The 25,485-nt window shown below is 35.2% G+C and overlaps 1 protein-coding gene across 5 annotated transcripts in view; it reads right to left on the reverse strand.

The window, feature by feature from the left end:
- Positions 1–25,485, reverse strand: part of LOC123554648 (serine-rich adhesin for platelets-like) — a 153,787-nt gene that overhangs the window by 60,372 nt on the left and 67,930 nt on the right. For all 5 annotated transcript variants that reach the window (XM_053547948.1, XM_053547949.1, XM_053547950.1 and 2 more), the window contains one exon: positions 20,976–21,069. The gene's annotated coding sequence lies outside the window, so the exon portion shown is untranslated. The remainder of the gene's footprint in view (positions 1–20,975; positions 21,070–25,485) is intronic.

Raw genomic sequence — 25,485 nt, forward strand, 5'->3', positions numbered from 1 at the left:
TTGAAGGCTGTAGTTTGAGAAATCTGAAAGTAGGTCACTAGGTCAATCTTAAGGTCAAATTTTATTTCGGTACACAAAACTATGCAAGTGGTCCAAATTTGAAGGCTGTAGCTTGAGAAATGTGAAAGTTGGTCACTAGGCCAAAATCAAGGTCAAATTACACTTCAGAACACAAATCTATGCATCTGGTTCAAATTTAAAGCCTGTACCTTCAAAAATGTGAAAGTAGGTCACTAGGTCAATGTCAAGGTCAAAGTTTTTTTCAGTGCACAAAACTATGCATGTGGTCCAAAATCGAAGGCTGTAGCTACGAAATGTGAAAGTAGGTCACCAGGTCAATGTCAAGGTCAAAGTTTGTTTCGGTTCACAATCCTATGCATGTGGTCTAAATTTGAAGCCTGTAGCTACAGAAATGTGAAAGTAGGTCACTAGGTCAATCTTAAGGTCAAAGTACACAAAACTATGCAAGTTGTTCAAATTTGAAGGCTGTAGCTCGAGAAATGTGAAAGTAGGTCACCAGGTCAAAATCAAGGTCAAATTTTATTTCAGAACACAGAACTATGCATGTGGTCCAAATTTGAAGCCTGTACCTTCAAAAATGTGAAAGTAGGTCACTAGGTCAATCTTAAGGTCAAAGTTCATTTCCGTACACAAAACTATGCATGTGTTCCAAATTTGAAGGCTGTAGCTTGAGAAATGTGAAAGTAGGTCACTAGGTCAAAATCAAGGTCAAATTTCATTTCAGAACACGAAACTATGCATGTGGTCCAAATTTGAAGCCTGTACCTTCAAAAATGTAAAAGTAGGTCACTAGGTCAATGTCAAGGTCAAAGTTTTTTTCAGTGCACAAAACTATGCATGTGGTCCAAAATCGAAGGCTGTAGCTACAGAAATGTGAAAGTAGGTCACTAGGTCAAATTCAAGGTCAACTCATGTCAAGGTTCATCTTGCCACTCAAAACCATACACGTGGTCCAAATCTGAATGTTGTAGGTTATTGACAAGATTTTAAAAGCTTTCCCCTATACAAGTCTATATGAACCATATGACCCCCAAGGCGTGGCCATATTTGACCGTAGGGGGATAATTTGAACAAACTTGGTAGAGAACCACTAGATGATGCTACATTACAAATGCCAAAGCCCTAGGCTTTGTGGTTTGGACCAGAAGATTTTCAAAGTTTTTCCCTATATAAGTCTATGTAAATCATGTGACCCCCAGAGCGGGGCCATATTAGACCCTAGGGGGATAATTTGAACAATCTTAGTAGAAGACCACTAGATGATGTCACATACAAAATATCAAAGCCCTAGGCCCTGTGGTTTTGAACAAGAGGTTTTTCAAAGTTTTTCCCTATATAAGTCTATATAAACCATGTGACCCCAGGGGCGGGGCCATATTAGACTCCAGGGTAATAATTTGAATCATCTTGTTAGAGGACCACTAGATGATGCTTCATATCAAATATCAAAGCCCTAGGCTCTGTGGTTTTGGACAAGAAGATTTTCAAAGTTTTTCCCTATATAAATCTATGTAAATTATAGAAATAAACAAAGGGCCATAACTCATTCAAAAATTGTTGAACCAGTCTGATTTTCAGGGGGACACAACTAGGGTACCAATACATCATTCTGACAAAGTTTGGTCAAAATCCCCCTGGTAGTTTCTGAGGAGATGCGATAACGAGAAATTGTTAACGGAAGGACGGACGGAATGACGGACGGACGGACGGACGGACGGACGGAAGGACGACGGACCACGGACGCAGAGTGATTTGAATAGCCCACCATCTGATGATGGTGGGCTAAAAAATAAAACCAATAATGAGTTTTGAGGACAGCTTCCACCTTTTTTATTGTAGGTTAATGTTGGTGTCAAGTTTAATTAACCTATTAACTTCAGGTACGCTAAGAACTGGAACACAGTAACAGATTCTGTGTTTGCGACACGTGACTGTAACCTATATCTAAGTTAATTAAGAAATGTTTCTAACAAATAATGATTTTTTTTATGTTTTACGTGACAGGCTTTTTTCACCGTCGGGACGGCTAACAAGTATGTTTTGGGAAAAGCCTAATGTCAAACAGATCAGAAAACATTTTAATTTCGGCATGATTTAGAACTGATACTGAGGTTCTATGCCATTTATCCTAGTTAAACATCAAGGGTATTCAAGTGCAAACAATATTTTTTTTAGATAAGCCTAATGTCAAAACATTTTAATTTCGCCATGATTTAGAACTGATATTGAGACTCTATACCATGTATCCTAGTTTAGCATTAAAAGTATCAAAGTGTACTCTAGTGAAATTAATTAATTAAGATACCGCATGGAAAACCATTAATATAGATGATTCCCCTTTGCGTAGGTGTCTATAGCAGTTATTTTACTTCTGTAAAACCTATTAAAGCTAGATCAATTGTTATCTATATATAACTGCATCTCATCAAGCAAATGGAATTAACTTTATCTCACAGGAAATACAAGAGACTAGGACATATATGCCATTATATCTTAAGGCATCGAACCCTATTAAGATAAACCGGTCTCTAAATTACAAGAAAATACAAGTTGAAACTCGATATCTCGAAAACGCTTATTTACAAAATTCCGGCTATCTCGAAGACATTGTCAAGTTCCGTCTCGAAAACGCGAACACATACTGTCATTTTAAGTCGAATTACGGTTATGTTGAAGTAACATGTTCGATCACTTGGAGTTCGACTGTATATCATAAGGCCGCGTTTGCTTTCACTTGGTTTTACAGAATTAGAAAAATTCATAACATCAGGGCGTTGGTGATAATGTGCTTGTTCTTTTCGTTCAACTAATAAAAACTGAATGCAAGCTGTAAGAATGAAAACTTTAAGAGTTTGGGATGGTGTATGTTTCAATTCATAAAACAGAAAGATGAAAGACCCCTACAGGTCGCCCAACACGACACGACAAACTTTTAAAGGCTCGGTTTAATTAAGCTTGTTCGCGGACGGTAGTAGAAATGCATACTACTGCCCACACCCTCAAGCCGGGATTGCGCAGAACTCGGCATTTACGCATGTTACGTGTACAAAAATACAATTTCGAGACATCAGCAGATGAGCGGTGTGCAAGGAACTTTCAACGATACCTTAGAGTACTTTTCCATGAAAAGCAGCGTATGATCCCAAATCGCCTTAAACAAGACAACAAGCAAACTAGAATTTAGAGTTATGGAGCCCGCATATCACAGAAACTGTCAAAAGACAACGCTATAAAGAAGGCACCATATCAAAAGGGTGATTAAACAATAGCAAAGGCTGTCAAAGCAGGAGTAATTGCAAGCATAAAGTTATAAAGTCATCGAGTGGAAATGAACTAGAATGGTTAAAGAAATCACGAACTTCTGCTATTGTCACAAAAATAGTAACGCATTGTTATTATGTCAGATTTTGAATTTAACTGCTTTAAGACCTATCTCATTATATGGCATTACATTTCAAAACAGATTTTCAATATTTGAATTGGAATTGTTCACAAAGAGTCGGACTTTCAGATCCCCAAACCTCAGTGCCAGAAAGCAATCTTGATGCAATCACGGTATAAAATAAATGCAAATGTTTATATACTGGGACGTGAATTTGATTTTTGAATACTCATTTCTCATTTGCTGTTCTACATAAGGGTTGGACATGTCAAACAGGATAAAAAATATATATATATATATATTGCATTCACTCATAAGTAATAACGCATGAAATCAGACGATTACCTTGCAGTTATAATGTTATCATTATTTGTAAAAAAATAAAACTTTATCATAAACCATTACTTAGTCACATGTCTAATGATACTGGCGAACCTTCACTGTATTTCAAACTTTTTTCAGAATCCACACCATAAGAAAATATCGGTAATTGCATGTATCTGATGATTTACGAGTATATCTCCAGTGAAGCATATTTTCGTGAACTTGTATCGCAACTATTAAATACAGCGAATCAACTGATATTGATCATTAGTTATAAATATATATGTACTTCAAATACGTACTGATGTATATTTACATACCAAAGTTATGGCACAGAACGGTCGTAAAGAACATAAAAACACCTCACTCATCTAAAAATATATTAACACTAATACACTCAGGCTTGTTTATCAAGGTTATAGTTAAAAGTACTTTTTTTCTACACTATCTACGTGTGAATATTTTTTCATGCCCATCTGAATAAAGAAACCATAACACCACCTAACTCATATATATCTATCAAAGAAAATATTTCTCGATTCCGAAATGTTGAATTCTAGTAATCGAACATATAATGTTTTGTTGTTTTTGTTTGTTTGTTTGTTTGTTTTTGTTTTGTTTTGTCTTTTTTTGTTTGGTTTGACGTCGCATCGACACAATTCCAGGATTTCCAGCTTTCATGGCGGAGAAAGATCCCAGTGCCCCTATCACGAGCGAGCACCTGGGTAGAACCACCGACCTTCCATAAGCCAGCTAGATGGCTTTCTCACATGAAGGTTTTTCTTATATTAGTCTATGCAAATCAAGTAAACCCCAGAGCAAGGCCAATTTTTGAACCCTGGAGTACGATTTGAACAAAACTGGTAGAGTACAATTAAGATGAAATACACACCAAATATCTAGGTTCTAGGCCCTGTAGCCCTTTTCCTTTTGATTGCCACGGCAACCTGGATTGTGCAAGAATGGGAATTCTTGGAACAATCAAACAAATGTCCAGGTAAAGTTTCATCAACTTCATGATTTCAGGGGAGATGTTGTTAGAAGAAAAGTGTGGACGGGCGGACAGATGGACGAACGATGCACGTAAAATGGTATGTGATCAGGTGAGCTGAAATGGGTCCATGCAACGTAAGTGATGTCTTAAGACAACCGGATGATATTTATTTTGTCGTGTTACAATCGAAATGCTTTGCCAAGCGTTCGAACAGAATTAGTTAGGGATGACAGATAGAAATTATTTTTATAATGGTACATATAAAGTTTTTATAATGGTACATATAAAGTTTAAACAAAAGAAAAATTGATAACACTTCCCGGTAGCCTTTTAGAAGTTATGTAAACAGTTGCTTTTCAATATATTCATGTATTCATCTTGCCATATATGTACGTACAGAGAGCTTCACTTAATATTCCTTTGATGAACCAATCATCGTAATCGTAAGCCTTCACAAGATAATTATCGTCAAGGGAATATATTGTTTGAACTTAAATGACAACTGGGGATCGCTTTTCAATATTTAAACGGAAAGGTTTGGCGATAGGCAATATCCAGCCACTTCAGACGTTAAACAATAACAAGAAAAAACTCCAACAAATCAAATACTAGAAATGACTGTTCATCTAAAGATAGATAAAAAGTATAAATGGGCACAGATTATCCAAATGTTTATGCAAAACTGACCTTGAAAGGCAATGACTTCATAACGAAGCATTTCTACGACCGTCCCTACATAGCGTTGTTGAAATCCCAGCGGTCCGGACAAATTTTTAAGACAGACATACAGATAGACAGACAAAATCAATAGATCTCCCCACATAATTAAGGTAAAACGTAATTCTTTCTATTGTAGTATTGAAGTATCACATTTCTGTGTCTGCCTTATAGGATATGAGCCGTGCCATGAGAAAACCAACATAGTGGGTTTGCGACCAGCATGGATCCAGACCAGCCTGCGCATCCGCGCAGTCTGGTCAGGATCCATGCTGTTCGCTTTAAAGCCTTTTGCAATTAGAGAAACTGTTGGCGAACAGCATGGATCCTGACCAGACTGCGCGAATGCGCAGGCTGGTCTGGATCCATTCTGGTCTCAAAGCCACTATGTTGGTTTTCCCATGGCACGGCTCATATATTACTCTCTTTTATTGTGCTGTAGTATTACGCAGAAATTCCGTTCATACTTTGACAGTTTACAAACATTTTCAAATTTCAGCTTCATTAAGTCTAAAGCTCTGAACATTTATAACGACAAACACTGACATTTTTGTTCCGGTGTCATGTTATACACACAGACAACTTTTTCAGTTTAAAAGCCTCAATTCTCAACAACATTTAAAATTTATTACCTGTAACCTTTTCTTGCATGTTTTATTTTCAACTTACTGTTCAATATATCTCGCAAAATGAAGATCTTATAAGGCAATACAATATCGTTCTCGGTAAACGCTTTGTTAAACACTTGAATTGGTACAGTCGTTTTAAAAAAGAAGTTTACATTTCAAGAAAAAAATATTACGGAAAGCTCTCTGAATCTGAGAAAAAATGCTTTTAGAAAGATATTAAAGATGTAATTTTCCCGAACCCTTCCAATATTTTATAAAAGCGATAGTGTAAAAGCCATCAAGAGGCCGCTGGGGTTTCAAACAGCGTTCTTATTAATAGAATAGACGGAGGAATGTTTTTGCACAACGATTTAAAAGGAATTGTGCGGAGAATCAGTTAGAGAAAGCAAAGTCGTGAGGGATACGTCAAAACAAATGAATCGGAAGACTGTACGAAAACTGTTACATAAAAACGTAGTTTACTATCAAATCGTTCAAAACAAAAATAAAGTAACTGTCATGGAAATATGCTATTCATTGCAGTTTTCTTGCTTGTTAAAGCTACATATACTACTAGACTATTTCATTTCTGATCCCTTTGATGATCTGACCCGCTTTCAACCATGTTTTTTTCAAAAGGAGGACTCCTATCAACAAGACATTATCATCAAACGATATTGTCTTTTGAAAATTAAAAGATAATGGATTCTCAAAGTGTTTCCTGACTCGTAAATTATAAAGAAAATGAAATATTTATCATTTCTGTCCCCGTTTATTAGTCCTCTACTGTCGTGTCATATTATGTAGGGAATGCGTTCGTTCCTTTTATGTTTGGCGGTTAGTTATGCAATGTAAGAACTTTCGGTTCTGTATTCGATTTTTTTTTTCACAAAACAACAAGCCAGTTTGGAAGGGATGGCTTAATATGCTGGATACAGTAGAACTTCAGAATAAAGGTAGTGGACCCGTTGTGACAATGGGCAATTTACGCGAGATTTCGTATTCTCGTCTGTTCTTTCTACAGTCTCCGACCGTAAATGATACGCGCATGCGCAATGGTTCCCTAGCAACCGGAGAATGGGGAAATCATATAACAGAGAATACGTAATCTGGCGGAGATTTCCGAATGTCACTACGGGTCAACGATCTTAAGTGTGACGTTCGACAATATTCAGTATACTTTACCGTTACGCTATAGATTTGCTTCAACACCAGTCTTGTATTGTATATAGATATGTCAGACCTTTAAAAGGTAAATTTTACTATTTACTTTGTATTCAGTCTTACTCAAGTTGAAACAATGTTATACAAAAGCATAAAAATGAAAACGAGTTTCACAGATTTAAAATATATATACATACTTATACAGTTTCCAAGAGATAAGTAATAAAAATAAGAATTTACGGTTAAGAACCACTGCCAACAAATGAATCAGGAGAACTTTCTTTTTGAACTGTATACTAAACGATAACACAAAAACATAGTTTAATACCAAAAACGCCCAAAATTTTAAGTTAACAGGAAAAACATAAAATTATGCTTTTCGTAGCGGTTTGTTTTCTTGTCTTTTAAGCTACATATGCTTATAGACAACTCCATTTTAGATTCCTTTGATGTCCCGGTCCTCTTTCAATCGTGCTTATTAAGACATTGCCCATCAAACGATGCTGTTGTTTGAATTTAAAAGATTATGGGTTTTCAAAGTAGTCCTAACTCGTAAATTACAATGAAAGTAAAATATTTATCATTTTGTGTCTGGTTTATTTGACTCTTCTTCTACAGTAGTGTCATAAATGTATCACGTAGGGAATGTCTTTTTTTTTTTCGGCCGCAGGCCGGTATTGATTTTACCTTTACTTCCTGTAAATATCTCGGGTGAAGGTCATTTAACAGCTGATTAAAACTGTACTTTTGATTAATGGATAAAATATTCCGATATAGATAATATTTTCTTAAGTGGTGTGCAGGTGCTCTGTGCTGTATTGTTAGACAGTATAAATCGTTTCAAGTCTCCTGTGAAAATAGCTTCCGTCATAAACCTGAATCCCCTAGGTAGTGAAACTGCTACAAACCTGCCAACTCTGCTACTCTGATCAGAGTAATCTCCCGTAAACAATTTACAGTCAATTCGTCCCCTAGTCAACTCGTCCCCCAGTCAATTCGTCCCCATGTTGGTCATTTCGTATCCCTTGACGATTTCAAATTGGTCATTTCATCTCCCACTTTTTGACCCACCCTTTTTAATCTTATTTTTTTATTTTGAAAATGGCATGGTGATGTAAGAGGAGATGTCCTTTAAAATATTGCGGAAAACATGGACATCCCGCAAGTGGAAGACATATATCAAGTTGAAATGTTGCTGTATAAACGCGTAACAGCAGAACAACGTCACGTGCCCTGCACGTCTTGTACATTTATCGTACTTCACGTAAAAAAATCTATATTGCTAACTACTTTATACATAAAAGTTCAGTCATTCATTGCGAATTGGAATGGTTCACTTGCAATGGTAATAAAGCAAAAGGCAATAGTTTCCTGTTCCTGACACTTACTTAAAATCAGGAGACGGTCGGAGACAATTTATGTCTTGGTCAGAGACCACCAATTCAAAAAAGTACAGGGAACTTACTGGGAATGAGGTAAGTGTATACCTGGGAATAAGGTAACGTCTGTGCGTTCTGATTGGTCAGTCATGTAAACAAACCCAGGAAGTGATTATTTTTTCAAAATTGATATTTTTTCACTGCATTTACAGTATTTTATTATACATTTTGACAAAATTTGCTACATTTTATGTGTATTGAAAAAAAGTTTTATCAAACGAATTTCTCCCGCCATGCCAACGATGTAAACAGGGGGTCATCTCATTCACACGAAAATTACTTAAATAAAGTATCACTATTCATATGTTTTTCGTCCGATATTTTGGTAGAACTAAGATAGTTCTTGAAAAATATGTAGTTAGATATACATGTTTCGATGTATGGAAGGCCGTACACGCCATAATGTTATAATGTAAGTCTATGGGAAAACAATTGGTGGTCTCTACCCTCTTGGAAGTAATTTTTCCGCCGTTGTAACAGCAGACACAACTGCATTCGTAATCAATATCGGATAATCTCCAAGACTAACCTAGATTCCCTGCGTATGGAGCAATATTGATTACCTCCATTGTGATGCACTCAAAATTATTTACTACCAATTTCACCGCAGCTTTACAGACATGTTACATTGGTACGCACGCATAACTAACTCCCGTAACAGCTTGACACAATCAGTCGTTCATATCTAAAGTAAATACTCAATGCAATTTATCTATAGATCTATATTGATACAATTCCAGATTTGAGGTGAAAGTGAAAATCTTTTTAAGAATAAAGTTATATTTACAAACAATTTGCATGTGAAGAGCGATTGAGCAAGTATATATTTCTTTAAAGGTGTATTTATTGTGTTATTGCCACGGAATAATTTCGTCAAGCAATAAGAAAAGAAGCAGTGGTATAGTGGTTAAGGTGTCGGCCGATCAGTCCGGAGGTCGTGGGTTCGAGCCCCACTGGGGTCGCGACTATGCTTTCTAAAAATGACACCCGTACTGGTTTTTCCAGGAAGCGGACTCGGGAGTGATTCAACTGAAGAAGCTCCAAAGCTCTTATCACAATCCATCTAAAATTAATCAGTGTAAACAAAATAGAATTCCCACGATATTAATGCAGAATGCATAAGACAGTGATTTGTACAGTCTTACATCCTGACAGAATGTAAAACATTCTGAAAAGTCTTTCCGAATACATCAAACGGTAATAGAAATCATTATCATGAGTGCCATAATATTCAATTATGTTATGTAATTATTAGGTAACAGCTTCTGCTTGATTATCTCTATTTTATTTAACTAATGTGTTGGAATTCTAAGTGTCATAAGTAGACCTTGAAAGCATGGAACTTACAAAGCAAAATAATAGCAAACTCGGTCTAATAGCGTCAGTTCATGAAAGGTAATGAAAAATGCAACACACCTCACGTCCCTATAATTATACCTACTTAACCAAAGTTATAATTAATGAATATTGAATATACTCCATGTCCTCAAAACGATTAGAAATAACAGTCACATTTAAATCATTAAAATTAACATTATATTTCCATAAATTACGGATAAGACATCTCCCGTCAAAGGAATCTTTAATACACGGAATTAAAGTGAAACAAAACTTTCTGGCCGATACACCAAAACAAAATATTGTTTCCGCTACTGTTATACACAGTGATCAACCCACGTGACATTTCATATCGTACGCACGTGGAAATTGCTCGATTCGGGTAACATATTTACTTATATTGTCCTTATTCCTTGACTGATTTTAATCATATTAATAGCATCGAAGACTGGGGAACATGTGCTTTCTTCGGCACAAAGCGTCTGCCAGACATTCTTAATACCTTTCTCAAACACTACGCCCAAATATTTTCTCACGGACCAAATGTGTTGCTCACGTACACATTGAGATTTGGGCGAAGAGTTTGAAGTAAACGTTTAAATTCCATCAAGTAATAAAAATTATCAGCTAAAAAGTTATCTGAATCCAGATATCTTTTCCGTGTGTACGATACCGAAAAGACACGAGGGTTTGCCACCTTGTGCCATAAAAATGGAATGATTAGTGTTCGTATTAGCAGCTTTGTGATGACATCACCAAAACTAATTGTTGACAAGGGATGCGTGATAATTGTGATAATGTTCTTTGCAGTGGTACTTCACAGTTTGTCAATCCTGATAACAATTAAACTGCCAACTCAATTTCTAGTTCCCTTACATGATGGTGTTATTACCAAGACTAGAATTGGCTTATCAGTTTGAGGAAAGAAGGATAAACATACAATTTAAAAAGGCTTAAAGCATTACGTCATAACGTAAAAACAACATCTGACGCTAACATGACAATTACTGGTTAAGTTAGCGAACGTTTATTGACATCACTTCGCTAAGAATGAGTTAAAAGCTTATTGTGTATATGCTAATTTAACATCGATAAAACATGTTTTTTTTTATTGAGTTCAAAGAACAGACTTAAAATTATTCGTCCTCCACCGCTGATTCATGTTGAGAAGTTGCTGTTTACTTGCGGAGAACAGGTTTGTACTGGTACAGAATACAGGAACACTGGTTAGGTTAACTGCCAGCCGTTACATGACTGAAATACTGTTGAAAAACGACGTTAAACCAAAAACAAACAAACATATAAAATGGGTTTGCTTTATTTAGAACATATGCACCAAGCTTGAAATTAGGCAATGATAGGATAATTGAATACACCACCAAGCAATATGTTTCTTCTACATATTCCTGCATAATAAAATAAAGGCACGTGCAAGGCAAAGTCGTCATTTCTTATGGACGAGCGGGAAAATTCGATATAGATCAATTGGAGACATGAGATAACGTTGTAAGAAGCAAGTGTCACCTGATATGTCCAGGTTTTTTTATTAATATCAACGTGATCAAAGACAGCTTGCAATCTGCTCTTTCTTCATTGATTTCTCGTGGTTTCCTAGTAATTTCATTGACAGGTATCTACTTCCTCGGAGAACTTATTTACAAGAAGAAGAAAAAAAATGCCAGACGCATTTCAAGACAATCACGCTTTCCTCTTTGTTTTCAATAAACCTATAACGCCTTAGAAGTTATTTACACAAAGATAGACATGCACATTTAAGGTAATGGACCTGAAAGGACTCTTAGCAATTACGGCATGATGTACGGTCTTAGAAATTATTTACACAAAGATAAAGAGGCAAATTTAAGGTAGTGGAGTCTTGGCAATTACCGCATGGTTACGTTTCGGCATCCTATGCGTAAAGTTACTGAACACGTAAAAAAACGGAAAATGCCGAATTCGCATACGAAGGATACGTAATTTGCCGATTGTCATTACGGGTCCACTGCCTTAAGGTATTCGGTCCACAAACAAGCAAGTTGTATATAAAGAAATTACACTTTATTAAATTTTTGACCGTTCAGTCCATCCAAATCCTAACAATTTTACTTTTAGTTTGCAAATTAATTATTTTGCTTTCCACTGTGCTTGTTACAACAAGAGGCATTAACTAGTTAAAAATGTATTACTATAAAAAGAAAATATAAATTACATGACAAAATGTTACACAATTTTATTTTAAAGTTTTCAGTGATACGTCAACAGAAATCCAGTTATTACAGTGTAACATTTATATCATTCCGCAGTTAAAAGTATGACTGTAGTGATTCATGCATATTATTATGGTAATCTTACTTATTAATTCTTGTTCAGCAGACAAGACTCTTTCAAATACAAAACATGGGGTCACCAGGCATCGAAATGTTATCTATTTGTGGATCGGATACCTTAAAAGGCTATCACGTTTCTGTCTTTGTAGTTTAATAACTTGCGAACATTTAAATTGACAATTATTGATAACATCGGTTCTCATTTCAAATATCAGAAGTGACACAATAATACTTCAGTGCATTTTGTTTTAATTCGATTACAGGAACTAACACTTGATATTTGTTCGTGATTTCCAAAATACGTTTACTCATACAATACAGGTATTACATAAATTGAGATATATTTATTCAAGTTCAGTTTTCTTTTCATTTCAAAATTACAAAGTTAATAAAATTTTAGAAAAATAATTACCAGAACATCGTTACTAAAAGTAAATAAACCTTAAACTTTCCTTTTATAGAAATGCATTAAAGTTTTGTGACAACAGCTTTCGACTTTGCAAAATCAATTTTCCATTGACGTCAGTTCTAAAATGTAAATTCAAATTAAAGAGAAATGCTTTTAAATCAATGTTGAGACATTCTGACTACTCGTATTTTCAACAAGAGAAGATATTATGCCAACAATTAACTTTGTGTTAGAAAATTCGGCAATATTGCTGAATTATGTCGCCAGAAAAAGATATCTACGAAACTGAATGTCTGTAAATTTCGTACGCTCGTTACGATGTCTGCGATAAAGTACTCGGCAAATTCCGTTAATTTCCGCGGGTGGTCGAGCTCGTAACGACGAACTTCGTGAGTAAGATGTCTGCTCACAGTTTGTGGTAAAAAACACTATATTTACTTATGTCTTTGCAACGAACCTCGTGTCAAAGACATAAAAAAAAACATTCTAAACAAAGTTCAGCAACTTGGCATTTATGTTGGTCAAATATTGACTTAACTTCAAGACACAAATCAACACTTTAGAATAAAAGACAAATATTGATTAGAATTATATTTTTAAAGACGTTTACATTTTGGGTTAACAGTCATACGTCATCCCTTGAATCAATGCACTAGCACTATGGTAAAACATTGCCGTTATTCAACGAATTCTTCGAAAAGAACAATGAATCCAATATCAATCTTGATAAAGGTGAAATGCACATAGTGTTGTTGCTATTTTTGTTCTTTTGGGTTCATTGAGTCCTTTCATTTAGTCTACATTATCTAATAGTTTTCCACTTAAGACAATGTAATTGCATTACATTCCATTATATCATACTGTACTGGATTGCAATATATTGTATCATATTATAGTATATTACATTATGCCTTTTTATATTGCCCTGGTTAACGAGAAGTTATTTTATTCTTTTCTATTTCAACTCTATTGGCACAAAAAAGGGATCAAGAAAATCTGAGAGAGGAGCGGCTCATGCAAGGACGCTACAAGCGAAGTTTGTTGAAATCCTAACCTTTATTAATTTTCAGAGGGGAAGCTGGAAAAAAAACCGGAAAATAATACTATATAAGTGTGTTTCGGTATTAATAAACCTTTTCATTTATTTCTTCAGAGACTACCTTGCATTATTCTAAGTTTTGATTGAGTTTTAAACAATGATGCTGGTGACAGTGATAGAAATTTAATGTTTGTCTGTGATAATTGTATGTTAGTAATATTTTAAAATATAGTATTATCATTGACTTTAAATTAATAATTGCTATTTTGATTCGTTTTAATTAATCTTATTTAAAATATTTTATATTTAATATTTTATTTCAACTTGTATTGTAAAACGCCATTGAATATGTTTTAAATGTAGAAATAGGCGTTTAAGCAAATAAACCAGTTTCAGTTTCAGTTTCAGTTTTCAAAAGTCCCCGCCGTCATTTTAGAATGTCGTTTAAATGTTTGCTAAAACAAATAAACGAAAATGGTTAAAACAACGCCATAGGGTCTAAAAAGTCAAAACACTTTGCAATTTAACAAAATATTAATTGATGTATGCAAAACTTTCAATATAAAAAATGATAAATTATTACATCATAGTATAATTATGAAATGGATCATCTCTCTCAATTATCATAATACAGTGCAAAATAATTAATAGTCCGAAAAATGCCGCATCATCTCACAAGAGACGGTGAGAATGTATACATGTATACGCTGATTACATGTCAATCTGTCTTATAATAAGAAAGCCTGCATTTGGCATTTCATTTCCTTTACATCTGTATAAAAGAATTAATGACGTATTTCCGTGACCACGACGCGCCATCTGGAATCAGGACATGTCAAAACCAGATGATGAAAGCGTAAAACTACGCAGAGATAAAACAAGTACATATGGGACTATGACAGCTGCAGCTACACATAAGCCAGCCACTTCAAATTTTGTCATCTCCAACTTTCTCCAAAACTAGATGCCCACGGGCAACATGTCTAGCCTGCCCTTTGACCCCTAACTGCGACCTTGACCTCTGCTAAAGTTTTGGGCCGGACAAGATCTGACATGACCTTTGACCTCTAACTATGACCTTGACCTTTGAGATAGGAACCTAGGGATTGCGCATGACACTCCGTCTCACTAGGGTTAACAATCATGCCAAATACAAACAAGATTACTCCATGGATGTATTGTCAAAGTTATGGTCCGGACAAACAAATCCGGACGGATGCACGCACTGACGCACGCACGCACTGACGCACACACAAACACACGCACGCAAGCACATAAACCGAACAGTCATTTAGACAATTATGTCTTCGCTTCCGCAAGCGAACTCAACAATAATGACTCATACATTGACTATGTGCTTCTAAATAATGATGCTTTTTAAAAGCATGAACACAAGTTCCTAAAGATTTGTTTAATTTCAAATTCTATCACTGAAATCAATGACGTGACGTATTTTTATTAGTTGAACTTATCACCATTTAGGATACATGCGCGCTATGTAAACAGTTATTTTTATTAGCGGCACTAAGGTGGCGGGGGAGTGCAGATTTGCGAATTCCACATTGACGTGTGGGTACCAGCGTTGAAATATCCATAGAAATCTCGTTTTTGCTTATTTTCTTTGAAACTACTATAGACCATTGCAGATACTATAAACTACATAAAGACGACTCTCCGATCCTATGCACCTGTCGCTTTCCATGCCAGATGTAGTGAAAATTGGCCAAATCACCCAAATTTTATAGACCAAAATTAGCCTAACCGGGCCTCACGTTGAACTCTGCCATTCATCCATTTTATATTTTTAAATCCAATTTCGTAGCATATATGTATAGTGCGAACATAGATGCATACCCAGGTGGTGTGGAATGTGTCTCCCAACCACCACTTTACTTCCCTAATTTTCACTTGAAAAAAAGTGGATGGATGACAGCCGAGCGTCTGGCCGACGTTTTGTTCCGATGTTTATGTTTTAGCCTCAACCGGAAGTACGGAGCTAGGAATTTTAAAACACCCGCCATGTAGAATCATTAACCGTTCCTCATTCCCAAGATATATTAAAGAATTAATGATAAATAACCAGTAAGATAGATATGCCTTTATATCTACCCTGTCCTGTTTATACAGAAAATCGACCGGGGCCAAACAACGAAACCGCTCCCCTGCCACCTTATCACCCTTTATGATACATGTGCGCTATGTAAAAACAGCGAAATATGACCAAAATAACCCCATTTATATTCTCAACTTAAATCTACTGTCTGAAAAAGAATTTTCGTCAAATGAGTAAAGCTTACACTGAATATTTTCACGCTGCTTTGTTCCTTTCAAGGAGCACCATACAAACCGCCTAATATTTTATAGCAACTTAAAAAATTTCGTTATTATCTCGAATAACTCATTGTACATCAAAATAGTATACATTTTCGTTTGAAACCCGAATTCGGATAAACTTATACGTGCTGTCCTAATCCTAATAATTTTGGTTTTAGAAATTCTAAATATTCGTAACCATAGCTACAGACAAAGACACCCAGCACAGTACAGGGAGAAAAATTATATATGCTGATTACATATCAATCTATCTTACGGACAAGAAGTCTGCATTTGGCATTTAATTTCCTTTATATCTCAATAAAGCTAATAAATGACGTATTTCCGTGTCTATGTTTTGCAACATGTCAATACCAGATGATAAACGACAGAAACCATGCAGAGAAAAATATATTCATAGGAGACTGTGACAGGAAGTTTATCATTTAAAAAAAAAAAAAAAAAAAAAAAAAAAAAAAAAAACATTTGTTTGCGGTAACACAACCTACCCGTGAAATTGCTGCAACCCAATTTTTTTCTGGCCAGTCAGATGAAAAAAAAAATCTCTATATGATTATATGCCAAATAAAATTCCTACCTACCTACCCACACACACAAAAAAAACTTTGGGTCGCGTTACCGCAAACAAATTTTGTTTAATTACGGCCAGAATCTCTTCATATTTTATATTCTAATACAGAAGTACCAGATACTTTCAAAGTAACAAAAAAGGATTGATTTTTTTCAAGGACTAAACTAATTTTACAAGGAGTTCTTTTCTTACGATGAATGCATCTTAGCCACCATTTTATCCTTGCAGACCTAAAAATGTATCTTTAAAATTAAAAAAAAAATATACTACCAAAATCCCTACAGGGGATATTCAAACTCATAACCGGTCTGTTGAGATAAGATGTATTTCTGAAAGAGAACTTTTCCGTGAAAACCAATGACTTTTCTATTTTGACTAAATTTGAAGTAATACAGAAACTTCTACTTAGAACGGCAGGAAGGTTTATCATTAAAAATCCTCTAACACGACTATTGTCTAATATGGACTGGTATATACCACAACTATTTATTTTCGCGGGGGCGTGGGGTGGGGGGGACTTACATCCACGGACTTCGTGGTTGTGCCAGTCAACGAAATTTAATCCCAGCGAATATAGAAAAGTCCTATGCATTTTACTTTTAACTCTGACATCTACGAATGTTAGCCCACGATATATAGCAGATCGGACCAAAATCTTGGAACTTTATGCTCACAAAATCAAATTTAATGATTTCGCAGTAATTAAAACTTTTTTAAAACATTAGAAATAATTTAAACATCTAAGAGCTTGGAAGGGAAGGATGGACAGGAAATAGCACGTGAATGGAAGCGGAAGCGGAAGTGAATGTCGAATACACAAAGGAAGGATGTAACCGATCCTGTTTGAAACCTATGTGCAATTTTGAAAATCATTCATGAGAAGGAAACTTTCAAAGACAACAACTTAAGTTTCAAAGATAAGCAGTCATGAATTATCAATTGCGAAGGAAGTCGCATAAATATTATATTCATCGTCTGCCAGTGTCATGTGATATTTTCCTCTTCCTTGTCTGCGGTTATATTATATATCTGAGATCTTTTTTAAAGACCGTCTGATTGATGATAGATCATATACAGTCAAACTTCGTTATCCCGAACTCGACTGGACCGGGAAGTTTTTTTCCGTGTTATCGGTTGATCGAGCTATCGTACAACAAAGATTATAAAGGGACTTTTTCGAGACAATGATGATAAGTTCGAGCAAAGGGTGGCTTCCAAATGATCTGTGTTCGAGCAAACAAAGTTCGACTTTACTAATTAACAATTAGGTAAAATTAGGGTATTTCATGAACTTAAATTGTCTTTATAACGGAGAACCATGGCAGATTTTGTTACGCATTTTATGTAAGATTATTTAAATACCAGTATTGAAGCCGACCCAAATAATATATGCACAGGCGAAATTGTTTGAAGTCTTGTCTTGTTCAAAGGGGGCGCCTAAAGATTTATGTCAAAATAGAAATTAAGATTTATTTATTTCATAAATATTTAATGCAACGTAATTCAGAGTGTTCTGGGTGAAATGTATTTAACAGTATAGTTGCGGTCTTTATAAGAACAATCTAAGTTTAATCAGGTGTTGTTTAAAAGACCATAATATGAGCCGTGCCATGAGAAAACCAACATATTGGCTTTGCGACCAGCATGGATCCAGACCAGCCTGCACATCCGCGCAGTCTGGTCAGGATCCATGCTGTTCGCTAACGGTTTCTCTAATTACAATAGACTTTGGAAGCGAACAGCATGGATCCTGGCCAGACTGCGCGGATGCGCAGGCTGGTCTGGATCCATGCTGTCGCAAGGCCACTATGTTGGTTTTTCCATGGCACGGCTCATATTGTTTTTTTCAAACGTGCAGAACTACCTTATTTCCCCTAGTAGTCTTTTCAAGTTGAGTCGAAATTCTGGATGTCCTGTCTAAAATGAAGCCTTTATTTCATGCCCACTCATGAATGTTTTCTGTCCATTTATAACTATAAGATTAGTAATTCTAGTTTCTGACCTATGTAATACTGACATTTCTGATGTTCTATCCGGAGAAGATAAAATGATAACTACCTATTCTACCTATACTAAATTTGGAATGAACTAGGCATTATCATTCACTCATGAAATGTCATAGTTTTTTTAAAATTAAATATTATATTATAGATGTTTCAAGAAATGTACGTTTTCAAACAAATATTAAACCAAAAAAAAAGCAAGGAGAATAATGCTTACAAAAGCATTATAAAAACAAATACACACTAGAGAGCTAAGGTCACTATCCGTTTATAAGCAATTCAAACGATTCGTTCTACCAGCTCATAAATATCATTGCCAGAGCAAATATAAAAGGGTAGAAGTCATCAACTTTGCGTGCTTTGATTCATTTTAATCAATACTGAATAAGCAATAAAAAGTTTTAAAAATAAAGAATTGGTTTTTTGTCTTGTTCTGTGGAATACTGTGAATTAGTATGTCATTATTTATCATGGTAAAAGTATCGTCGGTACAAGGCGTCGGTAACCTTTTTCATGATAGGACAAATCTGTGGTGATGGTTCAATTCTAACACATAGTTCAATATAGAGAATCAAGAAAAAAAAATTATGATAACATAAAGTTGTTTGTTGTTGTTGTTATTCTGTTTCAGGTCACACAGACAGTTATAGTTCATATGGCGCCTTTACAGCTTTTGATGGCGAAGTAAGGCCTAAGGTGTCATTCTTGTAGTATTTCAGGCACGAGAGGAACCAACGACTTTCAGAAAGCAAGTCGATTTCCCGACTTGCATCGTTTCAAAAGTCAAAACACTTGGTAAGACAAGACAAATTTCAAAATCGAAGAGCTATTAGGAACATATGCTGTTTATCTACACTGAAAACTCATTTTAAACACCTTACTGACATGCCTGTAGGGGTAAATTTCTGTATCATTTGCGTGAATGGATTATATCAAAATTCAAAAGTCAATATCATCTATAGGTTGTGTTGTTTTTTTTATATATAAAATGCAGCTAAATCTAAATCATGTATTTTATACCACAGTGATTTAATAGCTTTTCCGGTAACACTATACGAGTGTTTTCGTAAAAAATACTGCCACCACTACTTATAAATATATCAACAATGAAAGATGTTTCTAACTTTCGAAACAAAGAAAATGACAAAATATGGTGGCTGATTTTTGCCATTTCGTTCTTGCGTTTTGGTGCGTAAGTACTCTTCAAACGCATCAACACGCTAAAACGAAATGGCAAAATACAGCCACCATACTTTCAATTTTTCATATGGAAAGCTCGTACCAATATTTGGAAAGTTTATAATTTTAAGTCAGCATCATAAGGCTGGCTTAGTAATATTCACTTTACAGGAAAACTCCATTATCAACTGATGTTCATCTGAATATTGACTAGATGATCTGGATTTTCTGAAACTTCAACATCAAATCAGGTACATCGAGAGCGTAGCATGATTTAACCCTTAAGGACTTACAGGTCAAAGGTTATCCTTTTTCAACAGCTAACTACCACAGATGTATATTTTCAAGAACAATTACGAAAGGGTTTCTTGGAAGGTGAGTTTGATTTCTTAAGAACAATGGTGTGTCGCCCCCGGCGGCACACGTAGGCAAAGATAAACAGTTGTGAATCAGAAAATGAATATTTCCTCAAGTGTTCTTAAAACGATTGTATCTCTTGTCAACAGGTTTCGTGTCCGCCTAATCCCATAACTCTTTTAGTATTTAACTGATTTTCTAGATATCCGTAAGTGATCAATCACAAAGTGAAGTACCTTTCTTTATTTTCAAGATGACCCTTTATGTTGAGAGATTGTTTCGCGGAAAAAAATATCAAGTACTATATGTGAAGACAGAAACCGCTTTGTTGCACTGAAACTGTTTATTTGCAGATATAAGTTTGGGACAATGATGCACTTGAAAACAAAACATCAGCCCTTTTAAGCGGTCTTTATTCTTCAGTTTCGGCGATATATGACCATTTTGTGTCGATTCGCCGTAAAACCAAACTCACTCACTTATTCTTCAGTAATATTGTAATTAGATGTTATACTGTGTTGAAACCACACATAACTTTCGGAACTATGTTTTGCGAAAATCTATAAAGGCAGTGGGCGCTTAGTGACACGGGACAATTTCGGTGTAGTTACGTATTCTTACGTATGCTGTTTCAACATCATTCGGTCGTAAAATCAAAACTGCCTTTCCATAACCACCGGAGAATGCTGAAGTCACATACGGAAAATACGTAAATGAACGGAAAACGCCGATTGTCATTACGAGTCCATTATCTTAAGTCAAAACTCACCTTTAGAGAGCCAGCTGGTCACCTCTCAAGTGTAGTAATCGGTCAATAGCCGGCATCAGACAGGGTTGTCTACGACGAACATTGTTCTAATAATCTGAAAATAGAAACAAACAGTATGTCATTGTACGGTCAGCACTGTTGGATAGGGCACGTCAATACCATTAATTAGACCGAGAAAATGTCTCATATTTGTATTCTTTACGCCAGTACGGTTTTGGTTGGCAAATTAAGATCTCTCCGTATGCCTTTTTAAGGAAAGTCATGTTCGCATTGACGTCAATTGCCAAATGTTTCGTTGTTGGCTGTTTCACCTTACATAGCAGCTTACATATTTTGAACAATTAATAGACACTCCCGTCTATTTCAAAATGTTTTATATTTTACTTACATCCGGGGTTATGCTGCACTTATTGTTATTTCTTATTTACCTTTAATATTCTAACTTCATCCGTCAAAATATAAACAGTAAGAGCGTGGCACATCATCTCGGCGCTTTCTACTTATATGCCAATTCTGAGTCAATACCCTCAATGGTTATTAAGTTAAGTCCCTGGCATGAAATATGAAGGGCAGCTTTCACATCTGAGCTCGATTTGTGACCTTGACTTTTGACATACCGGCCTGTTCATGTGCTCTGTACATCATCCCACTGCCAACGACTTATATGTCAAGTCTAAAATCGATACCTTGAATGGGTATTAAATTATGCCCCTAACACGAAATGGGATGCACTTGACTTTTGACCTCTGCTTCTGACCCTTACAATTTATCTACCGACCCTGTTAATGCGCTCTGAACGTCGTATCATCCCCCGCATACATATATGCCAAGTTTGAAGTCAATCCCTTAAGTGGTTATTAAACATGTTAAATTTTGCTTCGGACACGAAATATGACTGACAAATTTGACCTTAGAGCTCCATTTGTGACCTTGAACGTTTTTACCCGCTCTGCACATTGTTGCATCATCACTTACCCATATGCTAAGTTACAAGTGAATGGTTACTAAGTTATGTTCCAAAAAAAAACGAAATATAACCCACGGACGCAAAGACAGACGGACGGGCGCACGTGCCATCATATAATACGTCCTCCGTTTTTTATAAACGAGTGTATAAAATTACAATTCCTTTCACTTTGAAGGTTTCTTACCTATACATCTCGTATTATAAGAGTACTTCGAGAAATAAAATTAACTGAAAAAAATCAAATTTTATATTTCCGGAATAATGTCAAACGTAAATATATATTTCACTTCCTTAGAATACTCCAATCATTCTTACTAAAATAATAAAAGAATATTTGTAATAGCACAGAAAATTAACAATTTATTAACACGACCTGTTTACGCTGTGTAGTACTATTCAATGAGAATTGTTTACTTACGCTATCACATTTTTTTGTGATACGTAAATTATACAAACATTTTCACTTTAAATAATTATTTATCAAATGGCCTTGAACTGGTGAACCGAACTATTACTTTCTACATGCCGTTTTTATGACAATTTCAGTGAAGTGTTACATCAAATACTTTCACCCTTGACAGCACTGATCGTATCAATCACATCCGGTACAAAAAAAAAAAATAAAATAAATAAACGGAACGACATGTCATATGAAAGCAAGCAATATTAAAAGCTTTCGCCTTTCAGTGCAAAATCAATGACCAGGTTATGAGCTATTGTTATTTTATTTTGTTGATTTTTGTTCGTGTCGTAGCTTTTACGTTAAAAGAAAAAAATGTTTTAAAAGTTCAATGCTGATTCCTTTCAATTTTATTGACAATCTGAATTAGCGTCGTTTAATATATTTTTTTTCAACGGCCTAGTACATGTATCTACGACAATACCCAAAGAGTCAAGCGAAGTAAAGTAAGCTCGCAACAAAAAAGAACTTTAATGGGAACAAGCATTATTTAGTTCATACTGATTTATTTTAGGCCAATTGTGAAGCAAATTCTAGAAGTTTTAATTATTAATCAATCTCGGCACCTAATTCCAGATGGAATCAATTACTACATCGTAACGACGGTATGAGAGAAGAAAAACCACTTTCTCTTTGAAATCCTCCGCGTCATTGACGGGAGCTACTGGTTCCATTTTTCAAGTCATTGGTATGATGTGGCCGGGGATCGAACCCACGACCTCCCGCACTCTAAAAGGATGCTCTACCACTAGGCGGTCGAGGTGAATTACTACCATTATTGTGTACATATGACCCTAAATCCAATCATACATGCATCCTATGCTAAACAGTGTAATTCTTCAGGGTTATTGGTCGTTCCGGGGGCGGGTTAACCCGCTACCAAAGTAAGAAGTGTATTTCTGACAATCATAGAACCTTTATTTCATTCCTATGCACATCAAAAAGATGTTCATGGACTACACAAAATAGTTCCATTCATGAACATCGCGGATGAATTATCAATGATCAAGCAGTCCAAATTTAACCTGTCTACATTCACAGGTATAAGATCTATCAATGATAAAGTATTCCAGCTTATGATTACATCACTGCTTTCCAGCTGGTTATCAAATAACACGCAGAATTCATTTTAGATTTGAGGCATAGCTGTATTTTTTCTCATATATGTTTTTCAATAATTTGGATTTTTTTACATTTACTTGTGGCTAAAAATCTTGGATAATATATATGTTTTACAATATGCAGAATGACGCATCGTATATAGACCTGTAAACAATCGCAAACAAACACGCATTTTCAAAAATTAATTCGACTTGTATCCTTAACATCTGCTGTATTGATTATATTTCATTACAGAAACCTTTTTTTTTTACATGGTAGAGTTAGGTGCATGTGTCCGGGTGCGTGCAAAACTGGCCTACATTTATTAATGAGCTTTTGCAATATGATATTTTACCGACAATGGTATTGCATTTTTCACAGTTATCAAATAAAGTGTTATGACACGGCCTTTGCCTGAAAATTCCGGAAATTAAAATTCACAATAATTAATTTATATCGACTTATGGAACAAAGCTTTCATATACTCAAGTTTCAGCTAATAGTAAATGTAGCCACTACCAGTGCATATTTTGCCACAGGCAGTAGTATTGGACCTGGGATAAAAAATATGAGTGGATAACAATTACTTTTTTTTATCGTAAATCAATCTTATATCTCATTTGAAAGGGGTTTATATTTACTTAGGTATTTTTCAAGTTTGGTTAGAATTGGAATGAAAACAGTTTTTTTATCAATATGATCATATCTGTAGGTATTACTACACGACTCCTTATAACAATTCCCGGTCTGTAGTTCGTACTATATGACCGGTCAACATTCAGCAAATGTTTACTGGGTTTATAAGTCAAATATTTAATACTATAACTAAAAAATTAATTACTGATGTTTTATGACAAAACACTTGTTGAATGACCTGCCGGCCAATGGTCAAAACTATTTATTGGTCCGCGGTTCTTCCGACCACGGGCAATGGTTTTAACTACTAACCGGCAAGTATTTCAATGAGTGTATAATATTTCATAGCTAAATACTGAATCCTTATCGACTAAAAATCATACAGCTTAACAAGGAATAAAAAATTATCCTTATTACAACACAGGAAGTCAATTATTTAACACGGAAAACCTACGCAGACAGTGTTACCACTTAACCACAGTGTCCGCTCTATAGTATGTTTGAATATGACCGCTTATAAAAACATATATTCCTGGTTACGGGTAAGTAAATGAATTTCACAAAATATAAATTATTAAAACTATGTCATCTGTCGGAAGCTGTTGCCAGCTCAGACGGTGCATAATATTATGCAAATAAAATAATAAGAAATATCCACAGTTCGATTCCCTCTCTGTTTTATGTATTATTTGTTTTTGGATTTTAAACTACATTTTGTAATTGGTTGGCTCATAAAACAACTTTTTTACTGAGTTTGGGAAGCGTGTGGAAAATATTCAAACTGTTGAAATCAGATTCCGCACGGATGATATTCTTGCAGACTAGATTTATAACTGCCTAACAGACTGTGAAGATTTGAGAGACAGATTTATCAAGTGGAAATAAACTATAGACATGAGAACCATCGATCGTAATAAGAAATAGAACTGAAATGCCATGACTGAATATTTACTGAAAAGATAGAAAATGACAAAAAAGTCAAATCTCGAAAGTTTTAAATAGATTGAAAACAAAAATGAATATTTTATAAACTGGAAGCATTAAAGCAAGTATATGTTTAAAAGAATTTATCAGAGTAGGATTCGGTCTTGTATAGACCTTTTTACCATTCATTTTCATAATCTAAGGTACCGTATTTGGCATAAAGTCCAAATATCTGACAAACTCGCCTAAAGGTCATGTATAGGGGTCAACGACGAACCACTCACCATTAGTCAATACACATATTTTATCTTCATGAATAGCCTTGAGACGGTGGCGGGAAATACATTTACTCTACCCATTTACATGCCTATGTTGTACATGAATGAAACGTGAATGGTTTATTTATTTCATCTGTAAAATTA

Source organism: Mercenaria mercenaria, chromosome 7 (genome assembly GCF_021730395.1).
Source record: "Mercenaria mercenaria strain notata chromosome 7, MADL_Memer_1, whole genome shotgun sequence".
NCBI classification, from domain to species: Eukaryota; Metazoa; Mollusca; class Bivalvia; order Venerida; family Veneridae; genus Mercenaria; species Mercenaria mercenaria.